This window comes from Barbatula barbatula, assembly GCF_947034865.1.
Source record: "Barbatula barbatula genome assembly, chromosome: 1".
Classification (NCBI taxonomy): domain Eukaryota; kingdom Metazoa; phylum Chordata; class Actinopteri; order Cypriniformes; family Nemacheilidae; genus Barbatula; species Barbatula barbatula.
Genome location: NC_136766.1, coordinates 17,524,779 through 17,544,751, shown reverse-complemented (window position 1 = coordinate 17,544,751; position 19,973 = coordinate 17,524,779).

The following is a 19,973-nucleotide window of genomic DNA, read 5'->3' as shown; positions in this document are numbered from 1 at the left end:
CACTAGAAGTAAGGGCTCACTCCACCCGGGGTGTGGCCTCCTTGTGGGCACTGGCTCAGGGCGCCTCTCTAGCAGACATCTGCAGAGCTGCGGGTTGGACTTTGGAACGTGTGCGGATATATGCTTTTGCACCTGTGGATTCTTTTGAGACTGTTGTTCCACAGCTCTGATTCACAAATGCACAGAAGCAGATCTGTGTCCTCATTGGTTACATGAACTGCGATATAGAATCCTCCTCAATACGGCAATCCCCTCTTTATTGTCACTGCTCATGTCCATAAGTTAACAAATATTGACGCTCAGTGTGTCAATCGTTATAACTGAAATTTTAGACAAGGCCTTATTCACTCAATATTAAAGATATAAAGGTTTAATTTTAACTGAATGTTTTTTAAAAATTGTGAGGATTTTGTGTAAAAAGAACTGTTAAACACAATGACAATATGTCACTAACGCCCCCTCCGAAATTCTGAAAGCTTTATAAAAATCACAATAATATCCTATGTGTCACTAACGCCCCCTCCGAAATTCGCACTCGGTGCATGTGTGCATATTATATTAATATAATTGCCTGTGTCCACGTGAGAAAATATGATTATTTTTTATAATAATTGTCATTTTCTTCCTAAATAAAGGTAAAGACTATATTTATAGGGACTGATAGGACAGATGATTTATTGGCTGGTGACGTATTGCTCATTGGATTTTCAGAAAATTATAAGAATGCAGATACATGTCCAGGTTGTTGACAGCACGATGACAGCTGAAAAGTTTGGCAATGTAGTCAGGATGTAGGGTTTCATCTCTTTTTTCCAGAAACACAATAACTAGTAATGTAAAATTAATTAATAGTTGCTTTCATAATAAGATTTGTATTATTTATTTTAGAGTTTTGTATGTACAGCTGTCCAGCTGGAATTCTTGAGACAAATGTTTACAGTTTAATTTAAATGATCCAGAAAATATGTTTTAAGACGAGATTTTAAACATTGAAATTTTCTCTACTTTTAATATCCTGGGGTAACGAATTCCAAAGGTGGGGAGCTGCATGACTGAAAGCTCGAGAATCCATAGCTGGTCGAGATGTGTAAGTGCCAGAAGAGTGTCCAGCAGGCAGATTGTTCGTCCTGACGTCCTGCAGTGGTGTCATGCGTCCAGGTTAGTTGGTGCCAAGGGTTTGGGGAACCCTGGCTTCCGTCCGTCAGTGGTTTTAGTGGCCCTCCTTTGCCACCAACGTCAGACAGTTCTTTATGGCTTGCCCTGTCTGTGCCCAGTGTAAGCCACTTACAGATGAATAACTCTCTTGTTATTCCTCTGCCCTCTCCTCAGTACCCGTTGGCAACAGCAAACCAAGTAAGTGTATACACTGACAAAAAAGGTAAATTGTTACTTAAACTGGAAATTTATACTGGGGCACAGCAGATTTATACTTGGGCTTGACGGAGTGCCGCTACATAACACCAGAAAAGCTGCACACATGCGGGGAGCAGAGCGAGAAGGTCAGTCTATTTACCAGGTCTCTGGTGTGGATGGTCCCAGCCCGATTTATCCCCTGATTGTGCAAATATAATTATTTACATTTATTCATTTGTCAGATGCTTTTGTTCAAACGCGACTTACAAGTACGAGAGCATATAAACATTTTGTCAACATGCTTAACAGGACCGTTAGTTTACAAGGCCATGCTACAAGGAGGATTAAAGCTGGAGTAAGCAAGGGAGAGAATGAACAACAATAATTTTTTTAGACATGAGACAGACAGTAATTGGTTAGTCAAATGCATGCGGAACAGGTGTGTCTTGAGCTGTTTTTTTAAGTTGTGAAGGATGATGCAGTTCAGGTGAAGGCTGGCAAGTTCATTCCAACCCAGGGGAATGGAATTAGTAAACGTTTTTGCAAGAGATTTGGTGCCTTGCTGTGATGGAACAACCAGGCATCATTCATTATTGTTATTTTATATAATTATTGTTATTCAATCAATTTATTGATGTTTGTCAGCATTTCATTAAATGCAGTTCCACAGTAGTCCCATGCATGCACAGTGATATCCTCAGTCTGGACCACAACAGAAATGCATATGACTACCAGTTCTCATCCTTACAGTTCATGGACCAGCCCCTCTGCATGCCCCTACCCAGGTGATAAAAATAAATACTCTAAAATATACTAATTTTTTAGATGAACTTAGATAGTATAATTTATTTACCCAAAAAAAGAAAATTCTACCATCATTTACTCACTTTCTTGTCATTTCAAACCTGTATGACACACAACGTTGGCACCCATTAACTTCTATTGCATATGGACAAAAAACAAATGTAAATGAATGGGTGCCATCTGTTCAGTAACCAACATTCTTTAAAATATATATTTCTGTGAAGATCTAAGTGTACTCAACTGTGTCATTTTGAGACACCGTTATTACTAAAGACTATATTTTTGGTATATAAGTACAGAATGTGGGAAAATAGTGCACAAATTGAGGATATATAGAGCATAAAAATATAGATTATTTTCTATGTGTATCAAAATAAAGTGTATTTACAAGGACACCAACCCAACAATTTGTGTTGAACAGAAAAAAGAAATGTATACAGACATGAAACAACTTAAGGGTTAGAAAATGGTAACATAATTTAGATTTTTGAGTGAACTAGCAGTTTAAATTTGCATATTAAAACGTTTTGAGAAGATTTATTTACAAATAAATTCAAGTAGCTGGTAGAGCATGGTGCTAGGAGTGCCAAAGTCAATGCCTCTCAGAAATGTGATGCCACACTCCGCTCAATCCAGCAAATGTTGATTGTTTGTGTAAATTGTGGTTAAGAGTGTTTGGAGGAATAGCAGGTATGCAGCAGTTGTGATTAGAATGTGAGGAAGTGAACACATACCTCTTTGGCATGTGGTTTAACAAAGCAAGTACTTATTCATCATTGGTGTCAAGGTTTGTGTTAGACTGGACCCCGCGGCTGATTTAGCCCCTTGCACTGGGAGGTTGTGTGTGTGTGTGTCTGTCTGTGTGAATGAACTCTATGGTTAGAGGTGAATGAATGGGAGATGCCTCCCTAAGAGCTCATAACACATCGCTTTAACCTCTAACCTCACAGTCTCTACTGGACCCTTCTACAGTCTTTCAAAAGGACATAACAGTCTCTTGGCTAATATAGAGTCATCTATATGTGTGTGCGCAGGGAACAGAGATATCTTCACAGACATATAGAGGTGTTTATAATGTCTGAGTGTGTGTGGATTGGGTGTCAGTGAGGATATTCTCTTGTGCATCTGTATGCGTTTTACTTTGCTTTGTGTGCCAAGCTCTCTGTGAAGCACCTGGTTGCTGACGGTTTTCACTTTCCCCTGTGAATGTTTATGTGTCAACTGACAAAATTCCAGTCCTTATGGAAACTCCTTGGCTGTTGGGGCTCTGAATGGCTCCTTTGTTTTTGCATTCCCATGTTGTGTTTTGGTTTCCCGGGCTGATAATTGCCGAAGCGGCAGCAGGTTATGCTGCTTTCCTCTGCAGGCTGCCGGGCTTTACCCCCAGCACCACTACAGACCAGACACTGATGCTGACTGCTCTTGACAAACACACAAGCACACTTCAAACACACCTACGGTCAAATTTGTCAAAATCTTAACAACGTTGACTGTGAGAAGGGAGAAGAAAAACAACTAAATCTGTGGACGTTTTTCTCTTGTTTTGTTTTAAGATAATTCGAAACATGCTGGAAGATTGAAGTGTCCATGTAGCTGTTTTTTTCTTTCTGGAGACGGAGGTTGTTATTTTACCGTCAGCTGTAACAGACAGTTTGACAGAGCTGTCAGAGATAATAACACATTGTGAGGTTCAGCCAAAGTGTGGGCATTTCATGCTAATTCGAGTCATTAGCACAGTTGTTTTGCTTGCATTTGGTCATAATGGTTGTTTAAGCAGAGGTAAAACTCCTCCTTTCTGAAATTAGATGCTGTGTGCTGTTATGTTTATAATAACAAGCATTCTGATTATAGCTCTGTTTGTTTGACACAGACAGGGTAACCCCATGTGTCCACTCTCGACAATATGTTTTTCACATTTATGCATTTGGTAGATACATTAGGCATGTACGGTGTGTTAGAATAGGGCAATAATTGGCCAAGATGAATCTAAGGGTGTTAAAGTAACAAAATATTGAGAAAATCACCTTAATAGTTGTCCATCAGAGGCAATGTAGCAGCCTGATGCTAAGAGGAAACAGGTTTGTTTGATGGCCACTATAATAATGCTGTGGAGAGTAGATGAATCTGAAAGCATTTGCCTGTATGATCCCTCCCTCTCGCGAATCATCATCCAAAGCCACGCCTCCTCCAAAACACATGAGCATGCGCATAGATAAGAAGCTGTTGAATCGGTTCTAGTGAAGTCATGTCACATAAACCGGTAAACATTATAGTACAAAGTGAATTACACTACTACAATAACGAATATCTCCAGGTACCTGTTCTATGTCCGCCACTGTCCTGCTGCCGGCACATCGCACATGAGCACGCTGATGACGTATGATGTCTGCGTGAACAGGGTGCGCAGTGGGATGCAAAATACGCTGACTGACAATGTACATGACTGATCATTGCCCTCAGACTACGCTTTTCACAGACAATATATAATTAAAAAAATACCAATGTTTCGCTTTACTTATTGATTGCTATCAGGATGTTAAGAGACTTCCAGCCATTACGACAAAGAAAAACTTTCTGGACAGGATTGCCTACACTGCCTTTAATAGACTTATGATTTTGGCATAAAAGAAAAAAAAAATTTTGACCCATACAATGTATTGTTTGCTATTGATACAAATATACCTGTATACCTGTATATGTTTTAGGACACTCCATTTCTATCTATGTAATAATTTTTCACTCTTAACCTACCCAAAAAGACAGAAACCCATGGCACCATGCACGAGAACCCAATGAATGGTCTACGTGTGTGCGTGTTAGATCCTGGGATTGTTGAGCTGCACAGTGAGAATTGATCCCCTGTCTTTGATGTCTGAGAGGGCAGGCTTAAACACCCTCTCCCAGTGTTTGCTTTGGCCCGTGCACTAGCACAGCAGCACTGGGCCCTGGTAGCTCCCTTTAATATGATCAGTGGGCCAGTTCTTTTCATCAGTCTGGAGGTCTAATGCCTTTAACTGGCTTATGGTGACCTCTTCTATCCCCCCCTAACGCAAACATACACACAAACCCACCCACCGACACACACAGCATCACATCATCCCCATCCTCTGCTTCTGCCCCGATGGCCTCTGGGAGTCACTGTGTCACTGGGGCGTGACGGTGGCAGAGGCTTCTGGGTAACAGATGCATGGATCACCAGAGGGCTTGTGCTGTACATGTCAATGCACCTGCCGTGAAATGACTACATGGGAAAACATGCGCATTAAGGAAGAGATTATACTTTGCAAATTATTATTCATGCTATAGAAACGTGGAGGACTGAAATGCTTTCATATTCATTAATCAATTTTAATGACACAGACACCAGTATTGCGCTTACAGGAAAAATCAGAGTGAAAATAAAATCTTATTTAGTAATGAGTTTTGGAAATATCAACCGAGAATCAGAACTTTAACACAGTCAGAAAAAGGAAGTGAAAGAGAGGAAATGGTCAAAGCAATAGCTCAAGCAGTAACCAGAGGAGTTTTCACCCCTTTAAATGTTTTTAGGGTGAGGGTAATAATTGAGTGTTGCCCTGTTAAGAGCAGATGAATATGGCACAAGACGGTTTATCGGCATAGTGCTGACTTTTTGCCCATTTAAAATATGATGTGCTATGTAACAAACACATTATGATATCGGGCTGCTGGATATATTGAAATTATTGAAATATCACAGATTAATAGATACATATTGCAACGGTTTGAATGATTTTAATAAAGTTGTGTGTTGTCAAAGTATAAGGTCAGTGCAGATCCTGTAGCAGAGAGACATCAAAGACAGAGAGAGTGATGCTATAATTTTCCAGAAAGAATGTGAAACATAATGTTGCTTATAAAATATTCAGTTTTTAAATATATTTTTATTTCACAATAACACAAACCTCAAGCATTATTGTATTGCATATTGCAGCCCTATTGTAAGATTTAAGATAATGACAGGCTGTATAAAAGTGTAGAGTTCGTTTGCAAAAACAGATACATTTTCAAAAATCTTATTTGTTTATTGTGCATTCCAAGTCAACTTAATCAAGCTGCAGTTGGATTGTTTTTATTGAGTAATAATAACAAAAGAAAATCAGCTTATATAACAATAACACAACAAGACACAATAAAAGCATAATACAATAATAAAAAACATGATTTTTGATCATTTTAAAAAGCATTTATATAATAATTATTTGCAAATAAACTTGTTCCTGTAGTTTAATTGGAAATGCAAGGTTGTGGGTTCGAAAATCAGGGAACACATACTTATACTGTATATATACATTTGGATAAAAGCACCTGCCAAATGCATGAATGTAACCCTACAATGTACCTTTAAACCTCATTCCCACTTATTTTAGCTGAGAATGTTTGTGTACATTTGTTTTTAACTGTTGATTTTTAAGCACCTTTATTACTGTCCTGCTGCCATCAAGCACAGTGTCTTCCTCGTCTGGCAAATGTAAATATGGCTTCCAAATTCTGTATTCATAAGGCCAAAAAAATCTTTTCTTAAGTTGTTTTGAATTGCAAATTTGTTAAAATCAGCCGTCGCGGAGCAGACTGGGCCCATGGCGCTTATCCTCATAACTAGTAAGCCTGGCGAGGTTGGCGACACACATACCCACAAACACAAACTGTCATGGCATAATTATGTAACCCAAACCTCGGCAGATTATTTAAATGTGTGCTGAAGGTGTCATCTTCAGTGTGCCCATGGCGGGTGAGTGGTGTCACAGCTCAGATTTGGAGCGGGTGTAACGGGCCCCCCCACACACACAGACACTCACAACGGTCTAATCCGAAAGAGAAGTATGCGCGTCTATTTTTTTGCACATGTGTGTTAGTATGTTACCTTTGATGGGCTGGATTAAAGTAAATCTTCACTCCTTTGGTGCAGTTCAAACACGTAGGGACAATGCTGCACACCACAGCCCAGCTAATGAGAGATAAACCTGAGCCCAGGAAAGTGCGAGACGACACATCAACCTGATTAAAGACGCAGTCGCTCTTTTTCTCTCGTTCAATCTATTTCTCCCCCTTTTGCTTTCTTTGTAGAACTTTCGATTCCCTTCATTTTCTCTATTTCCCATCATGCATTTGGGTTGCATCTCTCTCCTCGCAATTTTCTTTGTTTATTCTCTTTTCTTTATGAGATCACGGCTCAACAAAGAGACAAGCTTGACTTTATTTGTGTGATTGGGTGCGAATGTCTTTCACTGCATATAAATTAAGAGCTTTACATCTTTTTCTCTTCTGTGCTGTGTGTGTGCCTTACACATTTAGAGAGGGGGGCATGTGTTATTGTAGGGCTTGTTGACTCTGCAGATTTAGAGCTGAGCTCTTTGCTTTGTGCTTTGATAGCTTAATTAAACATGCAAATCTGCTATCTTTATATATCACGCTTGGGGTCCCCCTCAAAGTGCACTATTCACAAGCATCTCTTTCATCTTATATATGGAGTTCTAAAATTAATCTAAAATTACTCGAAAGCAGTATAAAACCAATTCTGTTTTTTATTAAAGAATCGTATTTGTTTTCAAATTGACTGAAAGTAAACTTTAGATACAGTACTGCTGTTTGGGAAAATATCCGTCATCTCATATCGATGATATAGAATCAATATACTGTAGATCTCCTAGAAAATATAGAATTCTGAACATCCACAATTTCTTGAGATGAGCGTAACATTAAAGTAAATAATTGAATATAAATAAAGTGCATAAAAGTGTTCAATTATAGTGTTTGTTTGAAATATTATCAATTTTTCTATTGAAAAATTAACTTAATATCCAGGCCAAAGCGTTGCTCATGCAATGCATGGTAACATTACGAGCACTACTGATGTCAACAATTCTAACATTTTCAGACATTGATTGGAGACTTTGTTTTTGGCATTACCAATTGTCTAACAAATGACCCCTCTAGCTGTGATGCACTGCTGTGCTGCTCGTGTTGACATGATTCCGTGTGCTCCGGGCAGGATGATGAAGCTGTCCAGCGGATTTGAGATGCGGTAATCCGCTGCTGAATTAGCTCAGGAGGATGTCTCAAGGCATTGGCGGTGTGGTGCCACTTATGTAGGATTGAGTAAGTACCCTCTGGTCCTCTGGCCCTTCTGTAAGAGAAGCCACCCCGATCTGGGGAACAGATCTCGGCCTCCTGTTTCTCAGACGTCTCACAAAAGAGAACAGAGTGGTTATACAAAGAGACACCCTTACATGATCTGATTTTAATAAGCTTGGTGTGCTGAGGGCAGATTGAGGCGATTGTTTGAGAGGGAGGCTTTACGTGAACGTGATGCATGTGTGCGCGTAAATGCTGGGCGAGCGGAGGTGAGGCTGCTCTGAGGGGGGGTCAGCGGTTCGAAAGACCGAAGTTGATTACGTTTGTCTGTACACTTGTGTGTGTGTCTGATTGATATTGTGGTGAGGCTGAGACTCCTGTGTGCAGCGTGATCCCGGTGAATCTCTTCTTTGAAGCAGAACAGATGTGAATTTGCATATGTGCGGGTCCCAGGCTTCGTTGGAGATTAGTGACTGGTTTTGTGAAAGGTGCATATTTAATAAAGGCCCGAAGCGATGCTGGGCGCGGAGCAGACCCCGGCAGACACATGGGACAATAGCTGAGAAGCAGAGGAGTGCTGTTAACAGACAGAAACAGACCCTAGACCAGATTGGACTGGCCATTGAGTGGGGATGTGACAAGACATTAAGGATTTACAAACATTCTGAGGAGAATGAAAAGGGAAAGTTAATAAGGCTTTATGACTTGTTCAATCTCATTTGCAAGTGGATTTGTTTGTTTGCACTCTTGTCTTTTGATGTAAGGTTGTGCTTTTTTCCTCCTCTGGATCTATTTCTGTTGTAATTTGGGATGAGGGGGTGAGATGGGAGGAAGAAATAATGGATTTAGTGGAGAATATTGGAGATTAAAATAACTTCACACATCTCCTATGGGTCTTTCGAGATGCAGCTAAAATGAAGAAGAATAAACAGATTCTGGAAACTGATTAACATTAATAAAAGGATATTTCAAATGATTTTATTGTTAATCTTAGTTAGATTTAATAGTTTTAATTAAAATTTTTTTAAATCATATTTAATTGTATATTCACAAAAGTGGAAACATTTTTATTAGAATAATTGATGCAAATAAATACATTTATACATTTCAATGACCTGTTATTCTTGGCTGAAAGGTATACACTTCTGAACAAGTCTGAAAATATTTTCTCAGTCAGTAAGGTTAAAGAAACCAAAACATACGTCATTCACACAATCTGTTTGATCCATTTCTTGGCATGTTCTTCTTTATCCACCCATTGAGACCTATTTCCGCTGTTTATTTTCAGGAACTGCTTTTTAAGACGCAGATTTTTCTTTTTTGCTCTCTTGTGTTTCCCCTCCTGAGCCAATACATAGAGTTGTCAATACACTACAGGAGTGAAGGTCTTCACTCGCTTCTCTTCCACGTTCAAAAGAAACAGAGAGAGAGAGACCAGGGAAGGAAATACGGGCAAAGAAATGTACAGGCTGTGTATTTGTTCTGCAGTGCAAGGGTTAAAGAGAAAATAAAGTTGTTTGATAAGCCAGGTAGGGTTTATGTCTCTGGAGTAGTGATGTCCTCTCTGGAGGGGGCTGAGGATGAGGTGTGAGTGTGTCTGTGGAGGCCCTAGGCCTCTATGGAGTTATCCACACTCAGAAATCGTCCTAATGAAGCAGATCACACCACAGTATTGCTGCACAATGAAATCCGTCCATCCACATACAGTAGATCAAATAACACCAACATCAATATTTTACTCTGCTTTCTATCTCATTGCCTAACATCTGTGGTTTGGATTGTGCAAGAAGAAAAAAGAGAGGGAGCAACCAAAGCATGTTAATGGTTTCAGTGTTTTGTTATTACGGTGTTTACAATACTTGTCACGTTTATTCGATATAGTTTGGTTGCGTCTTTTCTCTACTATTACAAAGTTCACCTTCAGCAAGTTCCTCTCATCAAGAGAGCCAGAGAATCGTGCAAAACCATCCTGAGATGCTTGCCTTTCTAATTGAATTATCATACTTTCTTTCTCCGCAGGGGCATTGAGCATCCTAATAAAGTGAAGAGGGGCCATCCACAAGGAAGACCAGAACAGAATGAAGAGAGAAACTAATCCAATGCTTCGTATACTCAGAGACGTTTAAAATCCCGTTTGAAATGAAATGTGTTATTTTTACTCCTCCCGGGGGAGCAGTGTAATCACCTCCTAGATGTTGCTTTAGAAAAAATAGGAATTAAAATTCGACATGTAACCCGCACATTACAGTAATTAAACCATTACAAAGTGAGCCAGGCTGTTTCTGATCATGCGAAACGCAGAAGGACCCTAGACAGAATAGCAGGGACTCAGCATGCCGGCGCTCGGACGGACATTAATTGATTCTTTGTAAAGGGAGATGAGAACGGTGAGTTACCTGTGTCCCACTAAACCCCAGATTAAACCCCGTGTGGAAATTGTGATGGGGGTCATCTCATTTAGACCCCTACTTGATGCTGTATGTGTGTGTTTGTGTGTTTGCATTTGATATGTCCAAAGGAGATGTGTGTGTGTGTGTGTGTGTGTGAGGGCACTGGTCTGTGAAGAACCACAGAGAGGGAAAACGCAGGGCATTCTTTATTTATTTGTGTGTGAAATATTTATCTGTCACAGTGACGTGGAAGAAATGGGGCTGTCAGTCTTCTCTGCCCAGTCGAGAGTGTCGACAAGCTGCCGGCAGAGCCTGCACCAATCTCCTGTGAATAATTGCTGGAATTTCCCTTTTGGGAATGGTGCAGTTCCCATTTGATGCATCTGTGTGTCTGTGTGTGACTTGCTGTGCGAATGCACGTTTTCTTTTATGCATCTTAATAAAAGCTCAAATTTGTCAAACATCAAACTTTGATAAACACACATCATTTTTACTTTTTTTTTAACTGAGCTAAAACCCTTTAATCTAACACCTATATCTAACACCTTTTTGCATTTTTTTGTTATGTCCATTTTCCTCCTGGGGATTGTTGGCTTGTCCTCACAGTGCAGGTGATTTTAAGTTTGACTGTTCTCGTCGGGATATTTTGTTCCCAAAATGTATTCAACATCCCCCAACTCAGTCACACAGACATAGAAGGCCTCAAATAAATTATTCATATCTTTACCAAACAACGAAGAGTCAATCAAGCTGAAAACCAAATCAACCTTTAAATGCATGCACACACACACACACACACATACACGGACACACTGTTCTAATGTACATGTTTGTGGATGCTCCTGAACTCCAGCAGGAAGCATGTGTGGTGGTCTTGGATCAGAGGAGGGAGATGTAATTTAGAGTGAGCAGCGTTTAATTGTTTTAGCACTCCTGTCTCTTCAGGGAACTTCTCGAGTCCTCTCATGCAGATAAACACGCTGTGTAAACAATAACAGGCTTGACATCTTGGCGTACTGCACTCAGGGAAATTTCACTTCGGTGTCAGGGTGGTGGCGCGGTGTGTCTGGCGTACCAGTTTTGTATTCTTAAAATTGCATTAAGCGTTTACTCTTTCCTGTGTTGTTAAAAAGGCAATTATCCAGCACCCGTGTTTTAAGATTCACTGAGTGTTCTGCTTTTACCAGAATCAGTCATATGGTCATACTGCATTTAAGTTTCCAAAAATGCACCATTGTGGAATCTACATGCAAATGCATCTGTAGACCCCCCCCCACACACACACACACACACAATTGCAGACATTCACACAATGAAATGTGAGGTTTGTGGTTTGTGCATGCATAATTGAGGTGTATCTTGCTGAGGGAAAGTGGCTGTCATATCTAGACACTCATGCCACATTCCAGCAGAAAGCATCTCTGAATAATGAAGAGCCACAACACACATACAAAATGCAGGAGGAGATGAGAGCTAGTGAAGCTATAAACATTACTGTTTAAACATCACCCAGGTCTACACAAAAAAAGAGATAAACAAAACACAAAACAAATATTTAAAAATATGTATTTAATCAAGTTATTGATTATTTACTGTAGAATATAAATAAGGATATATTATAGGATGTATAGGATTTATGTTTTATTGAATTGTTATTGACGATTATTTAATAATGAAATAAACATTTTTGATTTCTCAAAATTGTAAATTGACAGTGGTAATATTTAAAAGAGTTAATAGAGTATAATTTTATTAGATAAGTTATTCAAATATACTGTAGCATTACATTGATAATATATTGTACCCTATATTCTTTCATATAAGCATTAGTTGTTTAGGTATAATGTATTTTTTGTAGAATGCAAGTTTACAGATAAATTACTTTTTACAATAAATACAAACTTAACCTACCTTAGAAGATTGCTTTAATTTGGGCAAATATGTTTACATTTATTTTTCCTTTAATTACACTTTTGCTCTGGAGCACTGCTGTTATGAGCCACCCAGATATACTTTATTTTTATTTAATTTTTTTAATGAAATGATATATGTTCGAAATTTGTTGCACCTTGTTTTTATGCTGAGTCTTTTTTATAACTTTTCTTTTGCTTTGCTAATGTTGTTGTGTTTGGTCCCTATAGGCCTCTGTCTAAAATTATTTTTTCAAACCTAATAGCAGCGATAATTTGGTTAATTCATTTATTCATCTGTTTTAAACATGATAAAATGTTTTGTTTGTATTTTATTATCTCAGCATGTGGCCACAGATGCCTGAACAGTCACCTTGACCTTAACTGAATTAATTATTTCCAGTTAATGCAAGCGTGCGGGGCATATTTTTACCCTGCTGGATAAGCACTGTTATCATTAAATATCTAGTAACCTTGCAAATAAATGGCATTTTCAGTCATCAGTTCAGTCATTTCAATCTAATTTACTCCTCAGATATTCACTCATAGGTCCCAGTAGGTCCAAGCTATCTTGGTTTTATTTCCTCATTCAGAAGAGTCAAATCAATGTGTCTTGTCAAAGATAAAACAAGTTGAAAACGAAAGTCTAGTATTCATGTTTTTTTATAACAGACAATCCTCTCACCACTGCCCTGTTGTCTGTCCATCTTCTCCCCTCACTTTAAAGGACCACTGGCCATACATGAGATTAAATAATAAATTAGAGGGTGGTCATAGAGCACGCCGGGTAGAGTGGGCTTCACAGCTAGACTCACTGCGGAATCAATTATTTAGAGGCAGGGCCGAGATTAAACAAACGCTCTAGCTATGAGACAAACTCCTCCACGCTAGGAGCCGGGAATCATGCGTGTTTGTGTGCGTAACCCAGAGTGTATTTGGTGAGTGTGTGTGCCAAGAGCAATTCTAAAGGGAAGGGAAGGCGAAGGAGCGTAGGGCCCCAACCTGAGGGAGACGTCGGCCATGAATTAGTAAAGTGCAAAAGTAGCTAACCATGTTCAGAGGCCAACTTTCAGAGATAACAGTATGTACCTGGATGTTGGGTGTGCGTGTGTATTTGTGTGTGCGTTGGAGAGGTTGTGTGTACCCTAGATGTTAACCCTTGTGCGTTTTTGTATGCTGAGAGACATGGGAGATGATCTTTCAGGTCTAAGTGCCTAAAAAAGTTCTTCCATTGTGATCTTTGAAAATGTAAACTGTTCTTTTGAGTATACACACTGCATTTCTGTTTTAATATTTTGTGGCCTTTAAATATAATTTTATAGTCCTTTCAGGACTTTCCACTTCAAGTCTGTAATGATTCAAGTTACACAAAGAATCCAATGGGGACTAGTTTCATGCAATAAATACCATACCTAAGTGTCACTGTCAGTGCCCACAGCGGACTAAAGGACTTTGTCCTGAGCACTATGGGACTTTAAGGGACCCTGTTGGGTAAGACTGCTGTAAGATTTCACATGCGACATGTCTTGCTGGTTTTAACTCGTGTCATTGTTGCTGTGACGGGTCAATGACAGTGACTGTAGACTCAGCTGCGGGTGACATATTTTAACTCACGGGGGAACGCCAGTGTAAAATGTGCCGTTTGATTTCATTTTACACAGGGTGCTGAGTGTCCATGAAGGGGGGAAACAACTCTCCCCAGGCCCCATGCCCAGCACGGCCCAATATCGTACCTAATTAAGTTTAGAGCAGCGTTTTCATTTGTTAATCACTTAAGTGCTTCCAGGATAACCTGATCTTCAAAGGTCTGGTCCCAGTAGCCCCCAATGTCAAAATGCAATTATATGCATGATTAGCTTGACCTGTTTCCAGACCCGCCCCCCCACACAACCTGTCCAACTCCTCTTTCTCTGTCAGTCTCTCTGCTCGCTTATTCCATCCGTTTCTCTCTCTCTGCTGATTTGCATGTTAAGAGAAGTTGTATGGGTGTGTAGGTGAGTAAGTGACCTTGTACGTGTGTCTCACTGTGTGCAGGAGGGCTCCCCCATCTGGTGACAGTAAGAATTGCTATTCAGTTTGTATTTGAATGTCTGTTTGTGACCCTGCAGGTCATATGCAGGAAGCGTGCAAGTCTGGGCATGTGCACGTGTTGCCGTCGGGAGACGATCGCAGATAAAGGTGAGGCAATCTTGAAAATCGGCCTCAGTAGAGGATAAAATGAGAAATAAATAAATAAGAATAAAACAATTTATGCTGCTTAAAGGATAATACGATCAGGAATATTAATCAAATCATCTTGATCCAGGCTGCCTGCGCTCTCTAGTGCTTAGCAACGCTCCAATCCCTCTTTAATCTGATTGTGTGCGGATAAAGTGGTTTTAGGGACGCCATTGTGCTGCACTGTGCCGGGGTTTCACATGTGTGCACACAGCTGATCAGCGACTTTAAGAGTTAAAATACACACGTAAGCATCAATCAGGATTGTGTTGTCAGTAAAGGATACTTAGGTCATTACCTAAAAAGACAGAAGAAGCCTTTTAAAAGAAGGTTTGAGTGGATTTGTTGGCAATAAAACCACATTGACCTTGGTGTGCATCAAACATGACAAATGTGTTCATTGTATTTAATTAAAAGAACATGGATTGACAGATATTGTTGCAAAGCTACATTTATACCAAAAAGATGCCCCCAGCACATCTTGGAAAGACGCACATATGCATATATTCACGAACATTGTTCCCATGCTTCTCACGCTTTTCCTTTATCTGCTTTATGTTCCATATTTCCCATGCTGGGCGTAAGATGAGGGCCTGTGTGTAATTGGTGAGACTGAGGGGGTGGAGTTAATTACATTTAAAGGAATACGTGAATAGGAGGTCTCATGTGTTGTCTGACACACAGTCACCCTCATGCGCACAATGTCTGGCTCTCAGGAGGGCGACTCTGGTCCCTGGGTGCTCCATTAGACAGATTCACAATAAAAGAAAGTGGAAAAGGAGGGGCGGCGGGTGGCAAAGAGAGGATTTTTTGCGAGTCCTAGATATTCACTGTGTGTACTGTTCTTAGTGAAAACACAAACACATGCACGCTCAAACTCATTAAAACAACAAAAACTAGTATTCCAGTTACTGATTTTTTCCTACTGTTTAAAATGTTCTATCAGTTCTGCTCTGTGTGGTCATTACCCCGCAGCCACACTGTTGTTTGCTGGTGTCCACATAAGACTTCCTAACTAACCCTTGATCATCAGCTTTGCCAGAAAGTCTACGGGGGTCTAAGCTTGTCTTGTCAGAATTTACTGTTGTTTTGAAACTATTGTTTTGAGGTCAGAAGCAGTATTAAACATTTTTTTTAATTATTGAAATCTTAAAACGTAATTCTCCTTCACTGCAAGGTAATGTCATCAGTTCACCTCTAATAAGGCCATTGCTAGAACATAAAAACAACAATAACAAAAGCATACCTCTATCAGTGTTTTCTGTTGTAGTATGGTTTTGAAAAATGAAAAGTCTTTGTACTGAAATCAGTATAAAAATGTTTTATTTATTGTCATATGTTTATTGACTCTCTTTCATGTCTGTTCTTTTGTTCTGGCAAAAAGATCCCTGTGCACCATCGTTTGGGTGCTATCAGAAATGTCGAAGGTGTCCTTTTGATGTCGAGCGTGGGCCTCATGCAATGCACCACCTGTGTGGGGCATCGTATGCGTGTGTGTGTGCCATATTCACATACAGACTGTCACTCTACTCTTCTCCTGTGGGAACGGGGGATTGTAGGGTCGGGTTGTGTTCCTGCCTACATCACCTGTTTTTTCTCCTATTTAATAAGCGTTGTGATTGATATATTTTGATGAGTATTATATGTTTAAGATGTAGATCTCTTTGATCCTGATATGGCACAATCTGGCAACAAACCTTCCCAATATGTGCTTCAATGCCTGTTTTGCTATCTAATCATCAAAGCTTGCACTACTATTAATGCGTGAACCGTGAAGGCTGTGTGTTTATGTGGGAATGAATGGTATTAAATGTACGGCAAGTGTTTGTATTTCTGTAAGTGTGTGTGTGTGTGTGTGTGTGTGTGCGTGCGTGTGTTTTAGTTGTCATAACCTTGTCGCAAATCAGAATTAAGCTCCACAGTCTGAACTATATACACTCCATCTGCTGGTCAATTGGATTAAAACACACTAAACTACTACAGTCTCAGCCACAGTAGAGAAATTATACTCTAATGATGTAATTGTAACAGATACATGGATTGCATCATGTCAGATTAGCAATATAAAATGGTAAAAAACTGTAATATAGTCCCTAGTTATTATTAGAAGTTAAAGTCAAAGCGCAAAACTATGCATTAATACATTGCAATATATTAATTAGATCTACTGAACAGTAAGCAAGAAAGGGATGAAAAGTTCCATAACTTTTTTTTGAACGAAGCTCGCTTATTTGTATCAAACCACAGAACAAATGAGCAAAATGGAAATTGGAAATACAAAATGAAACGTGCAAATACAAATCATCTTTTAATTATACCATTGTTTTACTTCCAGGTAAGCCAGGCCAACAAACAAGTGAAAAATACCTGAAGGAATTGTATTAATGTTCTTAATGAAAACAACCCGAAAGAAAACAAACATGTTTTTAATTCTCTTGGTCTTTATTTTCTTTTATAACAGTTCTTCCACAAGTACTCTTGCATTTCCACATAGTGTCTAGAGAGTTCTTAAAAACAACAAATGCAAGTGTATGTGTGAAGAATGTAAAAAAAGCAGAGTGCTATAAGTCTGTGGTACTTCCTGTTTCTTTAGTGAAGTGTAGTGTGTGCGTGTGTGTGTTTGAAACTTTGCTTTGTGCCATCTGCCCCGAGACATGCATGTCACGTTTCTTAACGGTCCGCCTTTAAACAATACCATGCCGTTTGATCGAAAGCTGTCAGGTTTACATCAATGAAATTGAGCCTTCATCGAGATTGACTAAACTCTGGATTCTTGAAAGTTTCTTAAAGGTTTTCCTAAAGAAATTAATGATTTACTGGTTGCACACTGGTCTGTTATTGTGGGGACATTTCCACGCTCCTAAACATGACATAGCACAAAATGTGATTGGTTGCCTTACCTGTCATTCATTTGGCCACTTGGGCGGTCCTTGGCCATTCAAAGTGACCATGGTTCCCAGACCTTCTCACATCAGTCTGTGGGTCTGGCTATGTGAGACACACCCTCAGGTCCAAATCCCAAAATGTTTTGTGATTAAAATGGAACTCTTCTCCTCATTCACTGAAAAATTATTAATGAACTATGAGGCAGTCAGTGACTCCAAACTATTGTTTGCGTCATTGTACAGGGAGAATTTTTCTCAATCTCTTTTTTTTCTTAGTTAAAGCATATTTGTCAATGGATCCCTACAGATTGGTTATTTTTATTTAATGAGACGAAATCAGACAGTAATGGAAATATGGATAATTACTTTAAAATGTTCCTTCTTGTTTTAGCACGTTAATTCTCTTGATGTATTCTTGCTTGCTTGGCCCATTTTTCCTTTTTGTACCTTAGTTACAAAAGCACTGGTGTCTAACCAACAGCCCTCCCTTTTGTTGTTTCTTTTGATTATTTCTTGTGTTTACATGGTGTAGTCATTTGTTTTATTAAAATTAGTGCCAAATAAGTTTGTGGACACACGCATACACACACAAATGCACTCAATTTCTTTGCTCCATGCAAAACAGATTTGAATAAGTTGATGTAAAGTTGCTGTGTTTGTGTTTCTACTGGTTTGGCTCAACTTGCCATGTCATATTGTCCTTAGAATACAGTGAACAGGTTGAAAAGAATAATTTCTAACACTTGACAATAAGGTCTCATTCATTAACATTAGTTAATGACATTCATTAACTAGTTAGCGTGAACTAACAATGAGGAATTTATTTTACTGCAATTATTAATGTTCAATGTCAGAACTAATGTTACATAAATTAAATTGTTCATTGCTTGTTTATGTCAGCTGAATTAACTAATGTTTAATAAACTAATATATAAGTGATAATAAGTAAATTAGAATAAGTGTGTTTAAATGTCTGTTATCATATAAATAGAAGTTCAGTTGGTTTAGGATGGATGTCCGGAAGTGACAGGTCAAAGAGCAGGGTTGTTTGAACCTTTGTACCTAGTAGTCAGAGCAGACGGTCGGAAAAAGGTTTGCTCTGTGAGGCATGCAACAAGAAGAATCCGCAGAGACTAATCCTGTATTTGGTTATTCTGACCCAACCAAGACAGGTCATGCAGGTTTAATTAAAACATTGCTTTGCTGATACGAAGTTGTTCTTGTTTGTATTTATGGTTATATTTGGGTTTTAGTATGTTTGTGTCTCTGAGCCTGTTTTGCTAAGAACTATTTCTGATTATTTAGATGCTATCGAACAAAACTGAGACATTGGAAGATTTTGCAAGTGATTTGTGACTTCATAAAATATTAAACTGTACGTTTGTGTGTGGAATTGGGAAAACATGCATTTCCACCTCATTTGGAACCGGAAACTGACAGACTGCAGCTGTGTCTTAATTCGTCAGTATTTCACACTTAATTATTTTCTCAAGACTCTGAAATTCATTAATATCGGGGAGCATGAGTTATTTTCTTGAATTTCTTCTCTCTTTTCACAAGTATTCGCTTCTTCAGATCAAACGAGAAATAATATAGTGTATATTACTTTATTTGCTTATGAGCTTTAGGTGAAACACGACAGCATTACATTTTATAAGGAAAACCCTTTAGTACTATTGTTATCTTAATTAAACAATATTTATGTTACTCATGACTATGCATAAATACATATGTCTTGATGTAAAATCTAGCAGACATTTGTGTTGATCTGAGAGGCTTTTTAAAAAATGTATTCAAAAATCATGAGAACTTTTGCTTGAATACAAACCACAACTGTCTTGAGTTTTCAATAGCACCAATGTGGCAATTGACTGACAGAACTAATCGGAATAATAATCTATCACTAGCAGACGCTATTGCTTAGTGGGAGGAGCTGATTGCCCATGTAATTGACATAATTTGAGTGATGACACAAGTGAAGGAGCAGTGTGTTGTGTTTTGCCTGGTGTTAATAGCCTGATTGTGTGTGGCCGGTGCGGGTTAATAAGATGATGAAGGTTTTGCCAAGTTCAGGGGTCAGCAGGGAGCCAGCTGCAGTCCTGAAGGCCCCAGTGGAAGCCCTAGACATGGACTAGTGGCTGAGGAATGCCTGGGGGCCACCAAAGTCACTTCAGGACCCTGTCTGCTCCTGCTAGCGAAGTGATGGATACTCAGCCCAGAGGGCAAATGACCTCAAAACGGCCAGCTAGGAAAACACTGGGACACAATAATGCATGTTTGAACTCTGTTCCAGCTTTGTTGTAAAGAATAGATAGAGTTTG